Source organism: Macrobrachium nipponense, chromosome 14 (genome assembly GCF_015104395.2).
Source record: "Macrobrachium nipponense isolate FS-2020 chromosome 14, ASM1510439v2, whole genome shotgun sequence".
NCBI classification, from domain to species: domain Eukaryota; kingdom Metazoa; phylum Arthropoda; class Malacostraca; order Decapoda; family Palaemonidae; genus Macrobrachium; species Macrobrachium nipponense.
This window is the reverse complement of record NC_087207.1, coordinates 36,757,649-36,782,692: the sequence shown is the minus strand read 5'-3', so window position 1 is coordinate 36,782,692 and position 25,044 is coordinate 36,757,649. Positions and strand designations below refer to the sequence as shown.

The 25,044-nt window shown below is 41.4% G+C and overlaps 1 protein-coding gene and 1 pseudogene across 4 annotated transcripts in view; both read right to left on the bottom strand.

Moving 5' to 3' along the window:
• LOC135226466 (sodium/hydrogen exchanger 8-like) overlaps nucleotides 1-2,324 on the bottom strand; it is a 31,764-nt pseudogene extending 29,440 nt beyond the window's left edge.
• LOC135226470 (large ribosomal subunit protein uL10m-like) overlaps nucleotides 1-25,044 on the bottom strand; it is a 97,289-nt gene that overhangs the window by 65,535 nt on the left and 6,710 nt on the right. The gene's annotated exons all lie outside the window — the stretch shown is intronic.

The window sequence follows — 25,044 nt, the reverse complement described above, 5'->3', positions numbered from 1 at the left end:
TGGGAGACCACTGAGCTGAGGCAATGAGTGACATTCAATCACTTTTTTTGCTTACCAGAAATGTGGAAATATGTTTACAAAGTGTTTGAACTACAGAATAATGAGCGCCCAAACTGTCTATTGCCAAAATGGTGAAGCCAAATGGACCTCCATTCAAGTATGCAGCTTAAAACATGACTACCAAAAAACATACACTGAAAATGCTACAGCACTGAAAATTTTTCAAGATTAATGATACAAACTTCTCATAAAATATATAAACTGGGGATACTACCTAGCGATTAACACATTTTTAACTTACCCCGGTTCATCTTGTCCTTCAGCTTCCCCCTCATTTGTACAATGTTGAGGGTAAAACACTGTTAACTTGGTATATTCATCAGAGGAGATGTTGCATACATTTTCAATAGTTGCATTTCCAACATGCAGTTTCAGGTGAGGAGCTTCTGTTGTAGTTGTCGTCGTTGAGATAGACGTAAATATAACTGGAGACTTGCCATCACTAATGACATTCTGAAATAAAATGATACTGAATAGCATTACTTTCCTCAAGAGCAAAGACTTCTTTTCATCTCAGTTGCCTTAACGAAATACAGTCAAGGAGACAAATTAAGTTCACATTAATTATATAGTCTGTTCTTGTTGGATTATGCTTGCCTTGTACTATTAATATTCTTTAAATAGATCAATCTGTTTGGAATTAGTTAATCAATAATGTATTGCAACTCATTATTTCCAGCACTTTGCTATTTCCAGTGCTGTAAGAGATTCTTCTGTCTTGGGAGAAATAAAACAAAACCTTCAAGTAACTTCAAACCTATGTTCAATGATGACCCATACACCCATCCTCAAAAACTGAGATCTGATCCAATCAAAGCAAAATGAACAGCATGAAATGTGTTTACAACAAAAAATATCAACATAAAAAGACTATCGTGCCTTGTTTTTTTTATATGACCAAATTGACAAATATGAAACACCATTATCACTGTACTAATCAGTATCATCATCTGCATTTCTCATTAACAATGACATCTTATCTCTACTGTTTCACAAATCTATTGAACATATTTAATCTACATGAGTATACATATATGACCATTTAAACACTGTATTTTCCACTTAAAAAATTGGCTGTCAAAGGGACCTCACCTCTATAATGCTTAGTATGTATATTAAATTTTCTACAATATGCTTCAGTGGAATCTGCTTCTTCTTCTTCTTCCCAGCTTGTTCCCATTTTTTATATGGGGTCGCCGTTTCGGATGAGCCGTTTTTTCCATCTATTTCTATCTTGTGCTTCTGCCTCATCAATTCCCTTCTCATGTAAGTCTCCTCTCACACCGTCCTTTCCATCTCTTTTCTTGGTCTCCCTCTTTTTCTTCTTCCTTGCACCTCCACCCCCATAGTATGTCTCCCAGCGTGGTCCTCATCTCTCCTCAACAGGTGTCCATACCATCTCAGCCTCCCTCCTGCACTTTCTTTGATACTTCCCACCACCTTAGTTGACCCCCTTTATGTAGTCATTTCTGATCCTATCCACTCTTGTTACCCCAGACATCCACCTAAGCATTCTCAATTTCTGCCACATCCATCTTCTTCTGCGCTGGCTTTTCTCCATGCTTGCTGTTTCCGTACCATACAGCATTGCTGTTCTTACCACCGTCTTGTGGTCTAATTTTCCTTTTAACCTAAGCGGCACTCTTTGTCACAAAGAACTCCCGAGGCCGCTCTCCAGTTGTTCCAGCCTGCCTGTACCCGATGTTTTACTTCTTCTTTCATACTTCCTCCAGCGTTACAAAAGATCCCAAATACTTAAACTTATCAACTCTCCTTATTTTCCTCTCCACCAAGCTGAATACTTTCTCTATCATCCCCCTCAGTGGTGGTACACATATATTCTGTCTTGGATCTGCTTATTCTCATTCCTCTGTCCTCCAGTACTTGTCTCCATCTTTCCAATTTCACTTCCAGATCTTCCCTGCTCTCTGCACACAGAACAATATCATCCGCATACAATATGTTCCATGGTACTGTCTCCCTTACTTCCTCTATTATAACATCCATCACTATGTAGGTGCTTCAGTGGAATCTGCAACCTGTGAAAATTACAGTATTAAAACAAATACTAAAGTTTGAAAAATACCTTCATGACACTGCCATTAGTTCCATTAACTTTCTTTTCCTGTAGTAGTCCATTTGCCTGGGCAGTTTTATCTTGTCCAGGTTTAACATCGTCTCCAAATGCTGAGGTAAAAGTCAGTGTCAAAAGGACTATCCTCCACTGCATTTTAATGACATTCTTCATCAGACACACTTGGAACTTCCCCCTCCTGTTGACAAGAGCATCAATTAATAAATTCTATCAACCAATTTTAATCCAGTTTCACTCGATACATTTAAAAACAAATGTAAAAAGCCATAACTTTACATGGGCTTCATAATCACATAGTGTTATTATTGATTTTTCTTTCTATATCATCATTTGAAACAGTTTTTCCTCTAAAATGACAATTTGTCCAAAATTGCATTTTTCCTAACTATACAAACCTGAGGTCCTTTTACAATAGGAAGGTACTAGCGGCAGCTGGCTAGGTCGTAAGCTTTCGAACAAGGGGTTCGGTAGTTAACTGCTTGTCCGACAGGCGCGCGCGCGACTGGAGGTAAACACAAATCACTTTTGCTTTTGGCCCAAGCAAAAACTGCAGAGTGAGGGGTGGCATGAGGTGGGGCTATGTGTAAAAGGACCTCAGGTTTGTATAGTTAGGAAAAATGCAATTTTGGACAAATTGTCATTTGTTCCGACACGACATACAAACCTTCGGTCCTACAATAGGAAGACTCACTTCTTGGTGGGTGGAATCTGGAGTCTTTTGTGAACACGACTGGTGTTCGCCCAACCTTGGAAGCCTCCCTGGTCGTAAGAGCGAGGGAGGGATCCAAGCCTCTGTCCGATTGATCGGGGTGTGCACCGCAGGATCAATGGTCAGACCTCTGGACCGAGTACTAAGAGAGAGGCAAGCGTATCTCTTCGTACCAGCAATGTAAGAACTTGTTCCTGTACAGGAGCAAAGATAAAGTCATGGTTTTGACTCTTGTAGGCATCCACTTCCCCCCCTTGTAGAAAGGAAGTGGGTGGATATTCTGCTCCTATCCCTAGTGAAAGGGATAGGATGGGGCTCTGTCAAATAGCTCACCGGCATCTCGTCCTTATCCAGCAGGGTAATGACCGTATCCCTCTACCCACAGGTAGAGGGGTAGAAAAAGATAGAAAGGAGAAGCCAGTCACTTTCTCATTCACTATCTATTCATACAGTCACACCAGGACTCGATGCTGTTCAGCCTGCTAGGGTCTGGGTTAGCTAGACGACGTGTTGAGAGCAGCCACCACGGGTCCTAAGGAAACCGATCCAAGGACCTTATGGGCAATATCCAAGAGGTATAAGGAAGGTGCCGGTAGTCTGGTTGTACCAGACCCCTGCCTTCCATACCTGCGCCACGAGAAGTTCTTCCGAAACGCCACGAGGGGCCAATACTTCTGACTTCGTGAGCCTTCTCGGACTGACGTACGGATGTCGTCACTACCATCAGCCTCATACGCCCTCCTGAAGACCTCACGCAGCCAGGACGAAAGAGTGTTCTCGATACTTCTTTCTTGGTGACCCCGTTGCTAACGAAGAAGCGTCGACACTCAGGCCCGAGGTGTCGAGTTCTCTTCAGATAGCGCCGTAGCGTCCTCCCAGGACAAAGCAGCATCTCATCCACATCATTATCTGCATGAAGTTCCCGTACTCTCTTCGCCGATGCCAGGTCCAGCAAGAAGAGGGTCTTGTGAGTTCCCTGGTTTGGCAAGACCTTTGGAGGCTGCTCTTAAGCAAGGAGATCTCGAACGAGTTCGAGATGTCCCAATCCCGTCAGTTTCAGGACGAGCGTCAAGGCGGCCTCTGTATCCTTTGACTGTGGGAACTTAGAGGAGCTTCCTCGGCGAAGAAAAACGAGGAAACCGCTACCTGCTGAAGAGTGGCTCTGAGAGGAGATAGGCCCCGTCTACGACACACCAACAGAAGACGGCCGACTTCCCCTGGTCACAGCTGCAGAGGACTGACGACGTTTCCAGCCATCTCTGTTTTGCTGCGCTACGAAAAAGCTTCTCGTTCGCAAGAGATGGTGGATAACAGCCAGCCGTGAAGACGTAGGGACTGGACTGCTCGGTGGTACCGCTCGACGTGTGGCTGGGCGAGAAGGTTGTGCCAATGGGGAATTCTCTCGGTTCTCTTGCGAGAAGAGCCAGCAGGTCCGGATACCAAATGGCCTGTGGCCATTTTGGGAGCCCATCAGGATCATCCTGAGATTCGGGATGACCAGTGCTCGACTGATCACCTTGCGAATCAGGCTGAACGGGGGAAAGGCATAGGCGAAGAGGTCGTCCCACGGGTGTTGAAGAGCGTCCTCTGCAGCTGCCCATGGATCCGGCACGGCCGAGAAGAACACCTGGAGCGTTCCTGTTGTGCCGGATGGCGAACAGATCCTCGACTGGTCGCCGCCACAGGTCGAAGAGCCTTTACGCCACGTCCTGTTAGAGACCATTCGGTCCCTATCACCTGATCCCGACGGCTGAGCGTGTCTGCTACTACATTCCTTCCTGGAATGTAGCGTGCCGACAGCTCTATTGAGTGCGCCTCGGCCCACTACGTGCACCTGCCGAGTCAACTGATACAACGGGAGAGACACTAGGCCCCCCCTGTTTGTTGACGTAAGCCACCACCGTGGTGTTGACGTACATCAACACCACTGAGTGTCCCATCAAGCGGTCTGGAACTCTTGGGAGAGCGAGGAACGCTGCCTTGAGTTTCAGTACATTGATGTGAAGGTGCTTGTCGTTCTCGTACCACACTCCTGAAAGTCCGCAACTCTTCCAGGTGTGCGCCCCATCCCTCGGTCGATGCGTCTGAGAGCAGCTGCATGTCCCCGGGGGGAGAGTGCGCAGAGGCACTCCTCTTAAGGGGTTCCTGTCGTCCAGTCACCCGGCTAGGTCCTGCCTCACCTCCTGTGTCCGTGACAATGGAAAGCTTGGGGGATCCGTCGCCTGTGACCAACTCTCCTTCAGTCTCCCTGAAGAGACCGCAGGTGAAGACGCCCGTTAGGGACTGGCTTCCCGAGTGACGACAGGTGTCCGATCACGACTTGCCATCGCTGAGCTACCTGTTCCTGCCGAGACAGGAACTGGTTGGCTGCCTCCCTGAATCTGCTGATCCGCGAGTCTGCGGGGAAGACTCGCCCGTGCTACCGGTGTCGATCCGCATACCCAGGTACTTCATCCTCTGCTTGTGCTCGAGATCGGACTTTTCGAAGTTCAGAACGATCCCCAGATCGCGACAGAACTCGAGCAGTCGATCCCTGTCCTGTAGCAACTGCGAGCGGTAGCTCGCCAGGACTAACCAATCGTCGAGATACCCCATCAGACGTATCCCGTGCGAATGGGCCCAAGCAGACACCAGAGTGAACACTCGCGTGAACACCTGTGGGGCGGTTGAGAGACCGAAGCAAACGTGGCCTGAGCTGGTACACCGTCCCGTCGAGGATGAAGCGGAGGTACTTTCTGGAGATGATGAATGGGTATTTGTAAATACGCATCCTTCAAGTCCACTGAAAGCATGTAATCGTTCTCCCTGATAGAGTCGAGCACTGCGCGTGCCGTCTCCATCGTGAACCGGGTCTGGCGAACCAACCGGTTCAGGGGAGAGAGATCTATCACCGGCGCCAGCCTCTCGTAGACTTTTCCACCAGGAAGAGTCGGCTGTAAAAGCCCGGTGACTGATCCGTGCCGATTCTACAGCTCTCTTGCTCAGCATGGTCTTGATCTCCTGTCTCAATGCTACGTCCTTCGATTGCCCCATGGAACGTACGCCTTGCTGTTTGGACCGGGTTGGAGGTGAGGGGTGACCGAGATTCGAAGGTTAATAGATCTCCCTCCCGAAGGACATCTACAATCCAGGTCTCGGCGCCGTGGCGCTGCCAAGTTGCCCAATGGCTGGCCAGGCACCCCCCCACTTCCGGCAGCAGATGAGGGGGAAACGCCGCCTTCCACTGTGAACGTCGTCTGGGTGGGGCTAATCGACACCTGACAGGAGAGAGCCGATACCGCTCCGACTCATTCCAGTCCTCGTCGAGGTCGAAACCTCAGGAGGACCGAAGGGGTATTTAAATACGGTGTCCGAAGACACGTAGAAACGCCTCTGTCGCAGTAGAGGAGGTGAAGTAGCTTGTTCGACCGTCCAGAACTGAGAGAGCCTTCTTGTCCGGAGACGAGAGACTACCTGGTTCAACCAGTCGGCAAGCTCCGATCGCGGCAGACCCACCGTCGATTTGGGTTCCCTCTCGGGCCCCAAAACGACTCGAGCCGAGACGTGGCTCTGCTGGTGGGACGGTGATCCTTCCCCGAGATCATTGTGCTGACGAATCAGCGCCGTAACCTCGACAAAGTCCCTCTGGATCTCGGAAGTCACAGCATCTTGCCAGAGTGGGAACCGTTAAGCCCCTTCGAAACAAGAGCATTTCCGAGAACCTTCCTCCTAAGAAGGAAGGGGGGAACAGCGACAGCCCTCTCGGTCTTCCCCATCCACTTGCGCATACGTCCTGGCCGGTCCCAGAACCGTGCCTGGCACGTAGGGCGTTGTGGTGGGATCATGAGGGGCGCACCCCTCACGATCACTCCTCAATACCTCGCTCCTCCCGGTGTAACCCGAGGAGGTTGAAGGTACGGGAGAGGCAGACCTGACGCTCCCTCATTGCTCGCTGGCAGCACCAGCAGGCTTTGAGGGCTGCAGGCGATCGTCAACCCGCGGTGGCGATCGAGCTGCAGGCCTGGTCGAACCGTCTCCTGTGGAGGACGGCTGGACTGAGCACAGCGGCCCCGATCTCGAGTATCAGAAGAGCTGGTGCTGGTTGCCGTACCCGTTCGCTTTCTGTGAGAGCGACGGTCAGGCGACCTGCAGGCTCCACTGTCACAGTGAGACCGGTGCTTGTCCTCACGGCACGGTCAGTCGCTGGTTCCAGCCGTGGCTGGCACCGGCGAACGGAGGACCTCTTCCCCAGCCTCAGCCCGTGGTCGGTCGTGGACCGTCACCGTCCCCGGGTAGCCAGCTGTTCGCCGAGAGAGTGAGAGCTGGTCTGGTGAGAGTCGCATAAGCGGCTGTCACCAGTCTTCCGCCCCGTGCCGTGAACCTGACGCTGAGCGGACCTCAGAGGTCTGGTTCCTGGCTGCACGGTCGCTGTAGGCGACCGTACACTCGGTACCTCCCGCGAACGAGAGGCCGATTGACAGGACCCTGATGCAGTGGCAGAACCACTGACACCAGGCGAGGAAGTACCGGTGTTAGCCGGTACCCCTCTGGTCCCCGTAGTCGTCTTCCTTGCGGAAGAAGAGACGGGCCACCCCGCTCCCGAAGGAGCAGGAGGACCAGCGGTGGAAGGAACCCTCCCGTCCCACCGAGGTGAGACGGTCCCGAGAAGCTCCCGAGGGAGACTTCTTAGGAGGGAGGAGGCAACCTTCTTCTTCTCGGCTGTGAAAGCCTTAGAAGTCGAAGGGGAAGAGGCGGCAGCCGACGACGATGAAGAAGATGAAGACGACGACGACGACACCTTCCTCTCTTCTCGTCAGCTTCCTCAGGACAGACGTAAGATCTGCTATCCAGGGCGGAGCCGGGGCTGCTGTAGCCGAAGCCACAGGGCCCGGACGCACCTGTTACAGACAGACCAAAGTCTGGGGTAGTACCACCACGAACAGGGAACGACATCAGCAGGTATGGGCATCTCAGGAACAGCAGGCACAGCCAGCACAGCATCGGTAGGGACAGCCAGCGCAGCAACGGCAGGGACAGCCCAGCGCAGCAACGGACAGGGACAGCCAGCGCAGCAACTGCATGGACAGTCAGCCCAGAATCGGCAGGTACGCAGGCAGCACCGGAAACACAGGAAGTGGAGCAGCAGCCAGCAACACATCCTGGTACTGGCAGCAGGTCCAGGGGCGAGCTCTAGGCAGCGGAGTGTGGTCGCTGCAGCGCGGCAACCACGAGCGCGGCGGCACGCCCCCCTCTCGGTACGGCGAACGGCACTTCACAGCGGCTGTAGGCAAGACTGTACCACGTGAGGCGAGTACACCAGGTGAGGAGGGACGTCGTCACCTGGTTGCGTGGTCACCACTCCATGGGTGACCGCAGTAGGCCCAGACATAGAACCGCAGCCCCTGGACACTAGCACGCCCTGCAAATGGAAGGACGCCCATACCTCACCAAGGTCACCCTCGTGGCAGTAGCACCTGCGGAAATAACAGTAATAGCGATTAGTGGGGGGGGAAGTCCCCTCGCGCGGGGGGATGAGCCCTCTCCGAACGAGTGGAAGACCCCTAATACAATTGTACATCGGCACCGAGCGCCCTCCCCCAGCGCTCGACGGATCGGGCGAGGAAAGAAAACGCCGATACCTCCCCCCCCCCAACCCCCCCCCCCCGAGGGCCGAAAGGGCCACTGTGGGAGCTGAGCGGGGGGGGTCTCGGTTCGTTCAACTTCCCCGCACAGCACCATGTACCCAACAACATATAAGAGCCCGAGAGCAATCGTGCCATCGGCCCGGAATGCAAGGGCATAAGGATCAATTCCCTGACTGAGCGGAACTTGAACCAAATAAATATTGATGCAATCAATAACAAGGATAAAATGAAAATGCATCTTGCATACGATTCACTTCACAATGAATAAGGGCTCGGATCGAGCGCATTTGCGCCCTAGGTACCGAGCGCAAGGGTGAAAGGATCAATTCCTTACCTTTATGGATCCAGGTTTCTGGAAACCTTGATCCATAATGAATTGATGCAATCAACAATATATGAAAATGAAAAGACTACTGCGCTTGCGATTTCACATTCATACCAAAATAAAAAGGGGAAGGATCAATTCCCGGGAATAGCAGAAACATTGATCCCAGTAAACAATGCAATCTCAATAAAAAATGAAAATGAAAAAGAACTGCACTTGCGATTTCACTTCATTCAAAATAATAGGGGGAAAAAGGATCAATTTCCGGGTAAGCCTCGGAAACTGATCCAAAATGAGTATTGCTACAATCAAAATAATATATGAAAAATGAAAAAGAATACTGTACTTGCGATTCCACTTCCATACTAAATAAGTTTTCCGTGCCGAGCGCATTCGTTCGGCAACGGGCATACAGGAACAAAAAAAATATAAATGAAAGAGCACTTACTTACGATTTTCATCTACACATTTCCAACCCAATCTACGCTCGGAGCGAGTGCTCCCGCCCTCGGCACCGAGCATACACAATACGAGGATCTTCTCTGGGAAAATGAATTCCCGCACTTACGCCCTTCAGTCCCGGCACTCGGGTAATCGGAGGGCGTGGTGACACCAAGATCCTTAATTCACAAAGAATTCAATGAAATGATTGTACTTACAATTCAGTTTCACTAGATAATTAGAAAAAAAGAAAAATACAATCATGCGAAAGCAAACGACGATGAAGCGGGCAGAGAGCGATGATACACGTCCACACGCCAGCAGGCCGAAAGCAAAAGTGATTTGTTTACCTCCCAGTCGCCGGCGTCGCGCGCGCCTGTCGGGACAAGCAGTTAAGCTACCGAACCCCTTGTTCGAAAGCTTACGACCTATCCAGCTGCCGCTAGTACCTTCCTATTGTAAAAGGACCGAAAGGTTTGTATGCCGTGTCGGAACAATTGCAAATGTATAGTCAACCTACTAAGATACTGGTAATGGTGCAGAAATCATAATACTTGCTTTATTTATCAGTTAATAATCTTTGGCAGGATTTGATCAAATGTGCTACCTTATGTCTGTCTTTTTTGCAATTAGTACAACACTACCATTAGCAATGGCAAATATTTTCTTAAATACTTTTGATAATTAACCAATCATGTGATTCCCTTTATACATATATTTACTGTTTCAAATCTAGGCAATTTCTCGCTTTATCCAAACAGTTTCTCCATGCCCTCATGGTGACCTAAGCAGATCAAGTTAGGGGAGTTTCCAGGGAGCAAAGCCACCTGCTTACAAGGGACACAATGGTGCAATGCATAGGGTTATGTTATGGAAGTTGAATTAAGATGCATCCAAGTGAATTTGCAATATTTTTTATTAAAACTACAGTTAAATTGTTTGCATCTCATCAAAAACTTGTGGAAAAGACTTTTTCATGCTGAAGTCAAATGATCACATGTAATCAAATGCCAATTATGACTTATGCTTCACCATAACTCGTTACCAAAATCTTGGTAAGCATTGCTGGTATCTACAACAGTGGTAATGCATAAGAAGATTTGTTGAATTTTAGCTTGCAAGATGGAAAAACATTAATAGCCTAATCATGGTAGCTTATAAGTAAGTAGCCTAATTGTGGGTAAATTATAAACCTTTGGTAAAACTGAAAACCACTACTGCAGCATGATTCCCACCAGTCAGCTACTGTAATATTCACCACCTTTTGCTTATGTTTATGCCTATTGTTTGTGTTTGTGATATTCACAGTCGTTTGTTTTGTTTTGACATTCTTCCCCAAGGGGCTGATGTTAAAAACAGTGGCCATTTTGCATGTAAACTGATGGTTACCAAACCAAAGGAGTGTGGTAGTAGTCTTCTGTTTTACCTAACCTTTTATGGTATGTACTGGTTTACCTAGCAATCAAGTCTTCTGAAGCACAAAGTTGGCCTAGTCTATCATAAAATCTATGATAAACTTACCCTAAGTTGATCTATGTCAAAATAGGTCTTTGGTCTGGTGCTTTTTTTTTTTTTTTTTTTTGCTTTTAGTTTACGTACAAAATGGGTGCTATGTTTTGTATCAGCACCTTTGGGATGAACATAAAAACATAAACAAATGATTGTGTAAATATCATAAACACAACCAATAGACATAAACAAAAATGTAAGCAAAACTCAGTATAGATACTCCAGTCAGTGACTGGCAGGAACCAGGCTACAGTAGCCTAGTAGTCCTCAGGTTCTCCTCTTTTTTTTTTTTTTTTTTTTTTTTTTTTTTTTTTTTTTTTTTTTTTTTTCATTGAGCAACACTTTTTCACAACTCGGTTTTATTAACATGCTATCAAACACTTTTCATTCTTTGATCTGTCTACCCTAGGAATGGAATGGAACAGTATAAAGTTTGGCCAAAGGCCAAGCACTGGACCAATTGAGGTCATGCAGCGCTGGAAAGGAAAGTGAGAGTACGTGGGTAGGTCTGAAATGTCGCCGTTCGGTTTACCTCAGTTAAGCCTAGATGGATAAGAGAAAATATGAATGCAAGTACCTAACCTACAGTGGAAAGAATGAAAGGAGTTGCAGCTCCTAGGGGCCGAAGGGACCTTGCAAAAACAATTTAGCAATGCCTACAGTGACAGCACTAACCCCCTATAGGATCCATGCCTAGGAATGCCCTAGGGTAAACAGCCCTCCACCTGTTGTCCTTTGTAGTAAGGTTAGCTTGCTACCTACCTATAGCCTAGGTAGGTACTAGGCTAGCTAGTGCTACTAGCTATAGTAGGTATCTAGCTACCTAGCTACTAGTAGGTACTAGGTACTACTACTAGGTAGTATTTCGGCTACAATCACCTGTTATGGAAGTCCAGTAGTTTTTAACTACTAGGTAGGTAGGTAGGTAGGTAGTACCTAGCTACTATATAGGTAAAACACAGCCAGAAGCGAACTAAATTATCTCATACGCATAAAATAAACTTATCACAATAGGCTACAGGAGATCACTTCAGTAAGTTTCTTTCCTAGATTAAGGGTAAGATTGGGTTAGCTAATCCACGGAGGACATTCGTTCACTTTGGTAAACAAATGCACCTAGGTACTAAAATCAAAACATTGGAGATTAATGATTAATTCTACAGATGATGACAGTGGTCTCTTACCTTCACTCTGCAACCTAGGTCTCATGCAAATAAGGAAACTGCGCCCTAAGCCATATAATCTATACCTAGAACTTGGAAATACTACTACTACATGTCGTGACTTCAGTGACGTCTGCAGACGTCAAGACTAAAGAGTCAGTCGACACCGTTTACAGGAGGGAATTGTTCAGTGCAGTAATGAAACTTTATTTTGGTACTAATAGAATATATTAAGTCACGTTTTTATCCTAATATGACATAAAATAGAGCTAAACACTTATTTTGAACAAAATTATATTCAATTATTTCATATATATTTATTCTTTAACTTATAATATATAAATACAACGAAATGTTTGTTAGAAAACTGAACCTTGTTACGTCAACATTCTGCGAACTAAAATAAAAGAAAAAAGGGGAAAACTCGAAAAACCAGCAAGGCCACTTTAAACAAGTTTACTTTCTTTTTCACCATATACAGTAATTATGGCGAAAAGGATGGACTTATAGTGGACTGTATATGTTTAACGTTGTTACTTGGTCAAAGACCGCTAAAAGCCTTACGTAACAACTCCACAAAACTCCCTTTGCGGTTTCTAAATTACGAGGAGATATCTCTCAACCCAATTCATTATTAACGAAGATAGCACACCAATATCCTTAATGAATAGTACCACAATTAAGTACTTTCACTTACTGAGCACTCCTTGTAGACATGAACTCAGATCTGGCGGGTTGATTTTCAGACCTTAGAGGACCGCTGTGTTATCTCGTTTCTAAAAGTTATTTGCATAACCTTAAAGTATGAACACAATAAAGGTTTATCAGATCAATTTATATTCACCATCCACAAAATTGAAACATAGCAAAAATGAAATAAAATCGAGGGATATTGAAACACATTTGATAAATGTAAAGTTAAAATTAATTTAATAACTAAAAGTTAAACATATCAAAGAGTAATAACATATAAGTGACAAATGAAATTAATCACTCAAGGGGAATTGTAAATCAGTGGCACTCAAATAACAAATTACGATAAAATTCAAAGAATCAGGGCAATCGCCCTTTCTAAATGCACAGTTCCACACACAACAACACTAGATGACAGCTGACAGGTCAACTCAAAAGTTGAGCCAAGATAAGAAGCTGTTCGTTCCGTGAACTTCCGTCCTGCATTCGGGTTTTGTTGGGGAAAAGAAACAAGTTATACAATTACCACGAATGCAGAACTGACTTACAAGGTTTTCATGAACATAAAAAAAGCTTGCAATAATTATCAAGTTCGTTGTCAAAATAATGCCATATAATATGTGCAGTTCAACATATTATTAATGTAGTGGGATTAATTGGTGGTGTGTGTCAATAAAATTTTGGGCGATATCACGCCCATTCAGTGTACTACGCACAAATCGCACATACGAATACACACCCTTAGAGGGGCACGCAAAGGAGCGATCAGAGGGGCGAACAACTACCCTTCCTTTCCCCTCCAGTCTCCCGATCTCTTGACCTCTCCTAATGGCTTCTCTGGCGAGAGACACAAACAAGACCCAATAACACCTTCAAACTCTTTACCATACTTGATATGCCCATACATTCACCAAGAGCAATTTCATATATATAAAGACAAATGAATTATCATAACTAAAACAGTAATTACACTTCGTTACTAAAACGTCTACTGACGTTTATGTCAAAAGACTTCGTCTTTGTGTAAAACCATCTTTTCGGTGCTAACCGCACCACAGATACTACGTACTAGAACATAGCAAAATCAGAAAAAAAAAAAATAATGTTAAGAGTGTCATTCCCGAGTAGATGTGGTTCTTTCACCCTTATTATGTCATGCAATATAGATGTACACATCTTTAAAAATATATGGGCATGTGAATATAATTTTGGTTTTCACATGAAATCGACAGACAGTTCCTGTCTGTCGATTACCTGACAGACGGCAATATGCAGTGAAAATCAGTCAATAATTTCTATGAGACAGACACTAATAACTATAGTAAAAGACAAATAGCACGGAAACAAGTGAATACACAAAAACATTAGAATATAAAATCGTTGTGAGAGGAATTTCTCACAGTAATGGCGATGTTTGTTTTATGATACAAACTATTTCCTAATGAACGCATACGCACACACATCACCCACAATTCGATTCTATGGGAAAACGTCTTAGGATCCTTTTCCCAATGCTCCATTATGGCATAGTTGAACTACTAGATTTCACATTTGGTGGGTGGTAAACTGTCAGGGATCGTTGAGTGGTAGAATAGCATGGCGTTATGAACCTCATCCAATTTTTGTCTAATATTTAAACATGCTCTTATTCATATATCTTTTCTTTAAGCATTTCCTTCAGTGTTTGGCACCCAAGTTTTTATTTTTGTAGACAGGAAGAAAATCCTTGTGTCTCAAAACAATTTTTTTTTTTTACTTTTAGTGCATTTTATTAAAAGCGTGCTTAGAATATTGTTTATATTTTATTATTTTATACTTTTCCGTTTTGACAGAAATTGTAACCGATTTATGATTGTAGCTAGCAGAATAAGAGTTATATCCGGTCGACCCAAAGAGGTTTGAAAAATCCGTAGAGTTATTAAATTATTTTACCGATTCAAAGAAGCTGTGAAAAATCCGAAGAGTTTCATACAAATCCTGAGATAAGGGAGGAGGTCACTGTAGGGTCACTAGAGGTCACTGATGACCTACTGATCATGTAAGGTTGTGAGGAATAATTCCTCTCACAACGATTTTATTTTCTAATATTTTTGTGTATTCACTTGGTTCCGTGCTATTTGTCCTCTATTATAGTTATTAGTGTCTCTCATAAGAAATTATTGATTGATTTTCACTGCGTATTGCCGTCTATCAGGTAATCGACAGACAGGAACTATGTTACTGTATTTGTATTCATGTGAAAACCAAAATTATATTCACATGCCCATATATTTTGTAAAGGTGTGTACATCTATATTGCATGACATAATAAGGGTGAAAGAACCACATCTACTCGAGAATGTCACTCTTAACATTATTATTTTTTTTTATTTTGTTATGTTCTAGTACGTAGTATCTGTGGCGCGGTTAGCACCGAAAAGATGGTTTTACACAAAGACGAAGTCTTTTGACATAAACGTTAGTAGACGTTTTAGTAACGAAGTATAATTACTGTTTTAGTTATGATGATTCATTTGTCCTTATATATATGAAATTGCTCTTGGTGAGTGTATTGGCATAACAAGTATGGTAAGAGTTGAAGGTGTTATTGGGTCTTGTTTGTGCCTCTCGCCAGAGAAGCCATTAGGAGAGGTCAAGAGATCGGAAGGGTAGTAGTTCGCCCCTCTGATCGCTCTTCTGCGTGCTCCTCTAGGGGTGTGTATTGGGTATGTGCGTAGTACACTGTATGGCCGTGACTTCGCCCAAAATTGTATCGACACACACCACCAATTAATTCACTACATTTAATAAATATGTTGAAGTTGAATTTATTTTTGACAACGAACTTGATAATTATTGTAAAGTTTTTGTTCATGAAAACCTTGTAAGTCAGTTCTACATTCGTTGTAATTGTATAACTTGTTTCTTTTCCCCAACAAAGCCCGAATGCAGGACGGAACGAAGAGCTTCTTGGCTCAACTTTTGAGGTGACCTGTCATCTAGTGCTGTGTAGTGATGTGTGTGTGGATTTAGAAAGGACGATTGCCCTGATTCTTTTAATTTTGTCGTAATTTGTTTCATTTGAGTGCCATTGATTTACAATTCCCCTTGAGTGATTAATTTAATTTGTTACTTATATGTTATTACTCGATGATGGGTTTAACCTTTAGTTATTGAATTAATTTTAACTTTACATTTATCAAGTGTTTCAATATCCCTCGATTTTATTTCATTTTTCCAATGTTTCAGTTTTGTGGATGGTGAATATAAATTGATCTGATAAACCTTTGTTGTGTCCATACTTTAAGGTTATGCAAATAACTTTTAGAAACGAGATAACACAGCGGCCCTCTAAGAGACCTTACAGACCTTACAGACCTTACATCTTGTTCGGGTTCGCCCCAGGTCCCATCGTGTGAGGCACCTCTAATGTCTACCAGAGAGTGCTAGTACATCTTCCGGTATATTTTGCATCTTCCAATCTTGGATGGTTCTGGGATGCAGTTTAGATATTTGTCGAGCTTATTCTTAAACACATCTACGCTCACTCCTGATATATTCCTCAGATGAGCTGGCACGCATTGAATAGACGCTGCATTATCGATGCTGTGCGTAGTGGATTAATGTTCTGTGTGCTTTCCTTATTTTTCCTGGGTATAGTTTTGGGCACTATTAATCTACCTCTGCTTGCTCTTTCTGATATTTTTAGTTTTTCCTCATGATATTTTCTGCTATTCCTTCTATCTGTTTCCATGCCTGAATTATCATGTAGCGTTCTCTTCTCCTTTCTAGACTATATAATTTTAAGAATTGTAGTCTTTCCCAGTAGTCAAGGTCTTTAACTTCTTCTATTCTAGCTGTAAAGGACCTTTGTACACTCTCTATTTGTGCAATATCCTTTTGATAGTGTGGGTACCATATCATATTGCAATATTCAAGTGGACTACGAACATATGTTTTATAAAGCATAATCATGTGTTCAGCTTTTCTTGTTTTGAAGTGCCGTAACAACATTCCCATTTTTGCTTTACATTTTGCCAACAGAGTTGCTATTTGATCATTGCATAACATGTTCCTATCATCATCACACCAAGGTCTTTAACTGCTTCCTTATTTGTGATTGGTCTCATTATTGGATGGTCCCTTATATGCATATAGCTTTCTTTCTCTGTCTCCATATTTATTGATTCAAAATTTATCAGAGTTAAATACCATCCTATTGACCTCTGCCCAATCATATACTTTGTTAAGGTCTCTTTGTAGAGCGTTTCCTATCTCATCACAAGTAATTTCTCTACTTATTCTTGTGTCATCTGCGAAACTACTCACTACCGAATCCTTAACATTATTGTCTATGTCTTCAATCATAATAACAAACAGTATTGCAGCTAACACCGTACCTTGCGGCACACCGATATTACCTTGCTTCATCCGATTTCTCGTCGTTTGCAATAACTATCTGTTTTCTGTGTGTAAAAATTCTTTTAACCATCTTCCTACTTTATCCACGATATTGTGTTTTCTAATTTTCTTCGCTAATATATTATGGTCTACTTTATCAAAAGCTTTTGCAAAGTCTAAATAAACCACATCTGTTTCATTTCCGCTTTTCATATTTTTGAATATGTTCTCACGGTGGACTAACAGTTGGGTTTGTGTACTTTTTTTCCGGTACGAAACCATGTTGTCCTTTATTAAACAAATTATTTTTTTATTAAATGTTTCATAATATTTTTCTTCATTACCCTTTTATACACTTTCTAATATGTGATGTTAGACTCACAGGCCTATAATTACTTGCCTCTAGTCTTGATCCACTTTGAAAGTAGGGGTGGGTATATGCTAATTTGTGCTCATCATAAATCTTGCCTGTATCTACACTTTGTCTTAATAATATTGCAAGTGGCTTTGCGATAGAATGAACTACTTTCTTTAACAAAATAGCGGAGGAATTCCATCAGGCCCTGCAGCAGCTCCATTTTTAATTTCATTAATAGCCTGCACAATATTCAGCTTCATTAATATCTATGTCAAGCTAAATAGTTCACTATTTTCATCCCTTACTTCTATATCATTATCTTCATTATCTATTCTAGGGGTGAATTCTCTCTTATATCGTTCTGCCAGTATGTTGCAAATTTCCTTTTTTTCATTCGTTTAATCTCCCTTCAATTCTTAGAGGGTCCTATTTCTATTCTTCTTTTATTCATCTTCTTCGCATATGAGTATAATAGTTTGGGATTTTGCTTGATATTTAATAGGGTTTTTATTTTTCTTCCAAGTCCCGTTTTTCATTTTCTTTTGATTGTATAATCTTTTGTTCTGCATTTTCTATCTTACTTTTTAGTTCTATAACTTTCCATGCATTTTTTTTTTTTTTTTTTTTTTTTGCTAGAACCTTTTTTCCACTTTCTGATTTTCTGGAACAAGATCCTTCTGTCTCTTGGTATGCATGACTGATGTTTACTTTTCTTCTTCGGTATATATATCCACTATTTTCTCTAATATTTTATATAATATCTCCGTATTTACCTTTATGTCATCACTTACGAAAATATTATCCCAATCTTTGTTTAATTCTTCATTTATTTCTGACCATTTTATATTTTTTACTGTAGAAGTTGTATTTTTCCATATACTTCCCACTTTTTCATTCTTGCTTATCTCTGTTTTTCACTTGCTTTGGAATGGACCTGTTAATTCTATGACATTATGGTCTGAAAAAACTACTCGCATTATAAACTATTATTTCTTTAACATAATTCATCTCGTTCACAAATACTAGGTCTAAAGTAGTTTTTTCCTTTCTTGTTGGCAGGTGATTTATTTGTTGAATGTTGTATTCTAGTAGCATATCTAATAGCTTTTCGAATTGCCTCTTATCTTCTGCACTACTATTACTCTCTTTTTTATATTGTATAGTACATCCACAATCTCCTATTCGTTCTTTCCAGTCTACGAAAGGAAAAGTTGAAGTCTCAGATAGGAGAATAGTCCAGTCCTTGTGATTTCTACATATATCATCCAATTTTTCTATTATTAAGTCAAACTCTTTAGTATTAGGAGGTCTATATATTACTATGTTCATTAATTTTTCAGATTCAAATTCTACCGCTATTAGTTCACATTCTGAGTTACTATATTTCTCATAATATTTTTTCCTTGTTTTTTGTCTTCCCATATATTGCGGTTCCCCCTTGATTCCTATTTTTCTATCTGATATATAAGTTGAGAGAGAGAGAGAGAGAGAGAGAAGAGACGAGAGGAGAGAGAGAGAGAGAGAGAAGAGAGAGAGAGAGAAGAGAGAGACGTACCTCTCGTCGTAAGTGAAAGTACTTAATTGTGGTACTATTCATTAATGATATTGGTGTATTATCCTCGTTAATAATAATTGGGTTGAGAGATATCTCCCCCGTAATTTAGAAACTGCAAAGGGAGTTTTGTGGAGTTGTTACGTAAGGCTTTTAGCGGTTTTTGACCAAGTAACAACGTTAAGCATATATAGTCCACCTTTTTCGCCACAAAGGTTAATTGTCACCGGGAGATTAAACAACCATGCAAAATTGCAAGTCCATCAAACGAAGGGAACAGGTCGAAAATTTGGTTATAAGATTTGACCAAGATTGTCGCTAAAACAGAAAAAAAGCTAAATAAAAGCTTTGGATCCTGGTTCTTAACGCCCCCATTTGTTGCCCACTATACTGTTTCTTGTAGTGCAAGGCTATTTAACTTTAAAAGAGTTTAATTTATAGCTATTATCTTTCGTATTGTTAATCCATTACTTCAACTGACACTGAATTCCGTTTTTACCATTATAAAGCGCCTTAGTTCCAATTTCTTGATTCCTGGTTTCCTATAGCTGTTACTCGACAAACACAGTTGCGGGCACACTACACTATTCTGATGAGGCGTAAAGCTTTATTCCCTCGTTGTTTACAACTTTACTCGTATTTGGTTTTACTTTATTTTATAGCACTTCGAAATGTTCATTTTACGTCTTCTGATTTATAAGTGTTCACTCAACACAGTTGCGGGCACACGACACTTGTGGCGAAAAAGATGGACTTATAGTGGACTGTATTACATGCTTAACGCTGTTACTTGGTCAAAAACCGCTAAAAGCCTTATGTAACAACTCCACCAAAACTCCCTTTTGCGGTTTCTAAATTACGGGGAGATATCTCTCAACCCAATTCATTATTAACGAGGATAACACACCAATATCATTAATGAATAGTACCACAATTAAGTACTTTCACTTACTGAGCAGTCCCTGTAGACATGAACTCAGATCATAAATCGCTACACGAGATACGACGGGAGGTACGCGCCTCTCTCTCTCTCTCTCTCTCTCTCTCTCTCTCGCTCTCTCTCTCTCTCTCTCTCTCTCTCTCTCTCTCTCTCTCTCTCTCTATAAATGTTGCGAGTAATCACGGGTTGATTTTCAGACCTTAGAGGACCGCTGTACGTGTTATCTCGTTTCTAAAAGTATTTGCATAACCTTAAAGTATGAAACACAATAAGGTTTATCAGATCAATTTATATTCACCATCCACAAAACTGAAACATAGGGAAAATGAAATAAAATCGAAGGATATTGAAACGCATTTGATAAATGTAAAGTTAAAATTAATTTGATAACTAAAAATTAAACATATCAAAGAGTAATAACATATAAGTGACAAATGAAATGAATCACTCAAGGGGAATTGTAAATCAATGGCACTCAAATGAAACATATTACGACAAAATTCAAAGAATCAGGGCAATCGCCCTTTCTAAATCCACACACACGTCACTACGCAACACTAGATAACAGTACACCTCAAAAGTTGAGCCAAGACAAGAAGCTCTTGATGTTGTTGTTCGTTCCGTGACTTCCGTCCTGCATTCGGGTTTTGTTGGGGAAAAGAGACAAGTTATACAATTACCACGAATGTAGAAACCTGACCTACAAGGTTTTCATGAACATAAAAACTCTACAATAATTATCAACTTCGTTGTCAAAAATAAATTCCAAATATTATAGTGCGCAACTTCAACATATTTATTAAATGTAGTGAATTAATTGGTGGTGCGTGTCAATACAATTTTGGGCGATATCATTCCCAAACAGTGTACTACACACATACGCATACACACTCCTAGAGGGGCACGCAAAGGAGCGTTCAGAGGGGCGAACTGCTACCTTCCTTTCCCCTCCCGATCTTTTGCCGCCTCTCCTAATGGCTTCTCTGGCGAGAGGCACAAACAGACCCAATAACACATTCAAACTCTTACCATACTTGATATGCCAATACACTCACCAAGAGCATTTCATATATATATATATCTATATATATATTATATATATATATATAATATATATATGACATATTATATACTGACAAATGAATTATCATAACTAAAACAGTAATTATACTTCGTTACTAAAACGTCTACTGACGTTTATGTCAAAAGACTTCGTCTTTGTGTAAAAACCATCCTTTCGTGCAAAGCGCACCACAGATACTACGTACTAGAACATAGCAAAATCAGATAAAATAATGTTAAGAGTGTCATTCTCGAATAGATGTGGTTCTTTCACCCGATTATGTCATGCAATGTAGACGTACATATCTTACAAAATATATGGGCATGCGAATATATTTGGTTTTCACATGAATACAAATACAGTAACATAGTTCTTGTCTATCGATTACCCAGACAGAGACGGCAATACGCAGTGAAAATCAATCAATAATTTCTTATGAGACAGACACTAATAAACTACAATAAAAGAAAAATGGCACGGAACAAGTAAATACACAAAAATATTAGAAAATAAAATCGTTGTGAGAGGAATTCCTCACAACACTGTTTATGAAGTGCAAAGCTTTATTCCCTTGGTTACTTTACTCATTATTTAGTTTGTTTAACTTACTTTATGTTACTTCAAATGTACATTTCAATTCATGTCTATTATCCCTTACCTTTTCTGCAACCAGAGTAACCTTCTTGGTTGCTGGTTCCTAAGCGCTCACTCAACAAACACAGTTGCGGGCACACTACACTTATGAGGTGCAAAGCTTTATTCTCTTGTTTGTGCTTTACTCATTAGTTTAGTTTGACTTTAACTTATGTTACTTTGAAAGATTATTTAAATTAATCTCTATTATCCCTTTTTTTGCAACAAAATTAACCCCGAAGAATTACAGATATTTCTAAATTAGATTCTGGTTCCTGATTCCTGGTTCCTAGGCGCTCACTCCACAAACACAGTTGCGGGAACACTACACTATGAGGTGCAAAACTTTATTTACTTTTACCCAAACTCCCTTTCATTTCTTCTTCTTTATAAGTGAGGCAGAGCCGTGTTACTTAGCTTTGACATCCATCGCTTTTCAGGTTAAGAACATTCTTAATTTTAAGGGCTATCCTTATATATTCTCCCAGTTTTCTGTTAGGGGATAACAGTGTCCCTAAATTTATATCCTTATCTGCTTTTTGTAATAATTTACACGTGAATAAATGTTAAGTAGTGTCCTCCTCCACTCTACATATTTCACAGACCTCGTCATTAAATTTGCCCCGGAAGTTAGCCTTCAAGTTCAACATATTCAGTCTGGCTTTCATAATGACACACGCATCCTTTGTTTCCAGTTGCCTTATGTACTTGTTTTCCTCGAAGTCGTCTATGAATCTCAGCTTCTTCATTTCTTTTCTCTTTTTTCTCAAAGTCTCTTGGATATCTTGATTATTTTTTTTTCTTTATTTCCTTTTTCAGTGCTGCTTTGGGATATTCTCTTAGTCCATTAATTTCTATATCATATTTGGTGCATATGTTCACCATACTTTTTGTCCAACATTGCCCATATGGGGCTCTTCTTAACTGATCTTCAACTATTTCTTTTACTAATCTTTTTCCTAGGTTTTCTTTAAAGGTTCCTTCTTCTTGTACAAAACTGGCGAACGTTCAGGACTGTAAACAATTCTCACAAGAGCAAGACCGACCCGTGTTCGACCATTAGCATTACTTCAGTGGTTATATCTGTATTTACCACACAAGAGACCCGGCGTTAATGTGAATTAGTGAGAGAGTCGTTTCGAATTACCCACGGCTATTTTCACATTCGATTATCCCTAATATACCTAGGTACTACTAGCATAGGACCTAGGTAGTCACAGCACCTACCTAAGTAGGTTTGCTAGGTAGGTAGGTAGGTAACCAGCATTGCCGACTAGGTACCTACAGCTGAACTTGTCTTATTAGGCCAGTAAATTATTCGGGAGTTACCTATTCTTACATTGGCCAAAGTTAACATGAAAAGAAAACAACGTAGACGGATAGGATAACGTCAAGTGCTGACGCCAGGTCTAACCAATGGCTTAAACTAAATTTGTACTAAGAATGGACGGGAACCTTTTGTCCTAGAATAAGAATAGCGAACCTAACTGGCAGATCTAAGTAGCTAATTGCTTCGTGTCGGGTATTTCCTTGGAAATGGACTTTATGGTAGGTAGGATTCTTCTCCGCTATTTTGGTTGCTTAGCCTTAGCATTAAGAATTTACTGTTAATTTTTGTCGGTCTACTGTAATTAACCCGCCAGGGGCTGGTACTACTGTAGTAAAACATGGCGAAATGCATTTGGGTACTAGAAGAACTCCACATTAGGTATTACTACCTAATTTTGAAATTACAGTTTCGTATAGTATTTGGGTTGCTTATTAAGACTTTACCGTTATTTTTAGGCGGTCGACTGTAATTACTAACCCCCATGGCCAGTACTCAACATGGCGAATTACATTTGACACCCCCAATCCTCAGTGGCTTTCGCATTCACGGGACTGTTCCTTGCAGTCCGTGCGGAGTTTTTATTTAGTAATACTGTTTTACTTTCAAACTAGCATCAGTCCCATAAGTGCCTTGTTAATATCAGCCTCATTTGAAAAATTAGTAAAGCATAAAAAAAAATGGGGTTGGTTTGCAGAACAACAGTATAGGCTATCGCCTATAGATACTAGTTCCCCGAAAGAGTAGCCCTAAATGAAAAATTGTGTTGTATACTAAAGGATGTTTAGAATGAAGAATAAGTTATCTTCTATGGTGTTCTGGAGGTTACGCACTAGTTACCGAGATATAAAGCCGCGAAAGCTTTTTCAAGTATTACCCTCAGATTAATCACTTTTTGCAAGTACACACCGAGCTGGTGTGGAAGGTGTCACATATTACCCTATAACAAAAGTTCCTAGAGGACTATGTTGTGTTGCCCTCACCGCCCTGAATCGAGATCGCAGGTAATTAAAACCTGGTAAATCATGGGCCCAGTTTGCCCTGCACTCCACACCCATAGGCAGTCTCAATCTGTGTGTTACCCCTAGGCTTCTTGTAGGTGCTTAAGACTAATATTTAGTTGTGATATTAAAATAAAATGATACTGGGAAGAATTAGTGCCAATTGTAGTACATATTTGCAATGAACTTATTCATTGTGAAACTGGTGAAATAGCTATGGTATTTCTGATAGTTTTTGACATTATTTTGCTAATCTGATATTTATCTTCATCATACTTGTTTTGTTGACCCAAGAGTTATGATGCTACCACCTCACTTAGGAACTAGAAACAAACAGAGAATAAAAAATTGTCCTTGAACAACCTATGCAATATTGTATAAGTGGGACTGCTCAAGATTAATTCAAGATGCACCAAATGGTACAGACAGGAAGAGCAATTGGTACCTGCAGACGTAAAGAAGAGCGGGTTAATGAGTGCTGGGTTACCACATGATAGTTCTGTACACAGTGCCCTAGTTTAGGTTTGGTTAAGGAAGTTAGATGAGGATGTATTCTTTGTGTTGCCAATTTAGCATTTTTTGTAAAGTTAATTGATATCCATGAATGATGTAGATACAGAGTTAATGTTGGTGGGGTCTTGCCAAATTAACTTGCAGTAAATAGTGGGCTGCTACAAAGGAATGATACTTCAACTGCTGCTGTTTGTTCCTCTTGTGGATTTCATAATAAAAAAAGTGCTCAAAAATAGAAGAAGTTTGATTGGAAAAAACAACTTTAAGTAGATAAAAAAAAAACGAGAAATACTACAGCTTGCTTAATGCAATGCATCATATTTCTATTGAGATGGGACTCAAAATAAATGTAAGAAAACAGAAATTATATACACAAAAGGGATGAACAACTTAGAATGAAGAAAGGATTAATGAGGATGTTATCTTTCAAATATTTGAGCAAGATATCCATACAATTTCTCTTGACTTGTAATTCAGTGAAAGAATAGTAAAGGCCAATCAAACAAATGGGAAGGTTGAATAATATATGGAAATAAAATATTGTACACTGAAATTGCATAGGTATTATTATTATTATTATTATTATTATTATTATATTATATTATTATTATTATATTTTATTATTATTATTATTATATTATATTTATATACATAAATA